Below are 2,009 nucleotides of genomic sequence, written 5' to 3' on the forward strand. Positions count from 1 at the left end.
ACGCTAGAGATCCAGCGGAATCAAATTAATAATTCAAATTGTAACTTCGACGTTTTCTATCTCGAACAAAACATATACGTTGGAAAACCGCGTGACGATACGCAAATTTCGCAACGAGGCCAACGAGATTTTCGATCGTGATCGTGAAAAAGAACCGCGGTCGTGGTTATCGCTGTTTATGAAAGAAAAAAAAAACCGCTCACCGATATCGCGCTGCGTCAACGGAATATCGCTAATCGCGTCACTTCTCTCGTCGCGTACCTCAACCGAAATAACTCGGAGCACTATCTTCGTCCGCAACCATCCCGACGAAGTCACGAGAGGCGCGAGATCGACGACGACGTGGGGCCGTCGCGCGCAGGCCGCAAGTAAGGCGCGAGAGGGAGATAAAAGAAAGAATTACACTTTTTGTATTGTAAACTCACGAGAGAAACTTCCTGTAGCGGCGCACGTCCGGGCTTCTTCTCTTCCCCACTCCCCCGAGGAGGCTCCCGCGAGGTCGCCGGGCCGTTTACTCCTGGAACGCACAAACGCGCCGTGTCACCTTCCGCGGTTTCACGAGAGCTCGTCGTCGGGCATCACCGCCGGCCGCTCTCTCACTCTCCGTGGGGGACCCCGCGGCCCGCGCTCCGCACGCCGGCCGACGAAAACCGAAATGGGAACGTCGCGCGCGTCGGTCGGGTCGGGTCGGATCGGATCGCGTCGCGCCGCGTCGTTGCGTGGTGTTGCGTCGCGTTATGTCGCGTCCTCCGGTCGCTCGCGAACTGCTCGCGAACGGCGAGTCTCTCTCTCTCTCCTTCTATTCTTGGGCGCCGCTACTCCACGAACACGATTCCGTTCCCGTCCGCGTCACTTCGCTTACTCCGGGATATCCCCGTTACGCTGTCACGAGGCGACGTCGCTCGTGAAACCGATCGTAGGCCCGTCGCGGTTACGCGTCGCGAAGAAGGAAGACCTTCCACCGTCCGAGGGGGGGGGGATCTCGCCCTCCGCGCCCCGAGCTCGGGTAACACGAGCCACAACCAGCAAGAGACAGAGAGAGAGAAATTAAAAAAAAAACCTTGGCTCGCGCACCTTGTCTTCTCACATTCTCTCTTTCTCCGCTCCGTTGTCTCGGTCTCGTTTGATGTCCCGGCACGGCACGGCGCGGCACGTCACGAACGGAACGAGCGGATAGATCGCACGGAGGATAATCGATGCCTATTGTTTCTATCTTTTCTGTCTTCGCGCGTCGAACTGCCCCTCTTCTCACTCGCTATCTCTCTCTCTAACCCCCGCGCACTTTCGACGCACTGCAGTAGAGACAGATGACACACGGTACGCCCGTCGTTACTAAATACACGTTTCTCCCGTGTCGCGTGTCACGCGATGAATTCACTCGCGCTCGGCTGCCGCTGCTTCGTCGCGCTCACGCTTGTCCGCCCCGAGAGATCAACGGAGTTTTGGAGGCCGTGCACGGTCACACGTCTCTCGCTCGACACGTCCGAACGTCGCGGGCGCCGATGGCGGAGTGAAACCGGTGGCGCCGCGAGCCCCGACGCTGGCGCCCTCTCAACTCGCGGCGGCGGCGGCGGCCGCCCACCGGCGCGGCGCGGCGGACGGAGGGACGGAGCCGCGCGCACGTCGCGCGCGCGACCGCGACGCTCTTCGGAGACCGGAATAGGAACAGGAATACGCGCGCCAATGGCACACACACGCACATACACACGCTATTCGTGCACTCGCACACGCGCGCGCGCCGAAAAGCCGCGCGGATACGACAGCTACACTCCGCCGAATCTATAATGGATATTCGCACCGACGGACCACCTGGCCCACCGACGTCTCTCCTCCCCCCCTTTCCTACACCAACTAACGGGTGTCCATCGATGCGCACCGACGCGATCGCGGCAACGCCGTAGCGACGCGTTGCGCTTCTCCCCGAGCCTCGTCGTCGTCGTCGTCCTCGTTGTCGTCGCCGTTACAACGCGCGGCGCGATTGAAGGGATGTACGGGGCGGCGAGGGTGCG

At 60.8% G+C, this 2,009-nt stretch overlaps 1 protein-coding gene across 14 annotated transcripts in view; it reads right to left on the minus strand.

The window, feature by feature from the left end:
• LOC112458457 (bromodomain adjacent to zinc finger domain protein 2B-like) overlaps window positions 1-955 on the minus strand; it is a 152,263-nt gene extending 151,308 nt beyond the window's left edge. For all 14 annotated transcript variants that reach the window (XM_025022087.1, XM_025022086.1, XM_025022084.1 and 11 more), the window contains exon 1: window positions 426-955. The gene's annotated coding sequence lies outside the window, so the exon portion shown is untranslated. The remainder of the gene's footprint in view (window positions 1-425) is intronic.
• Between the last annotated feature and the right edge of the window lie 1,054 nt (window positions 956-2,009).

The sequence above is a fragment of the Temnothorax curvispinosus genome, unplaced genomic scaffold, assembly GCF_003070985.1.
Source record: "Temnothorax curvispinosus isolate PA1 unplaced genomic scaffold, ASM307098v1 QBEX01008938.1, whole genome shotgun sequence".
Classification (NCBI taxonomy): domain Eukaryota; kingdom Metazoa; phylum Arthropoda; class Insecta; order Hymenoptera; family Formicidae; genus Temnothorax; species Temnothorax curvispinosus.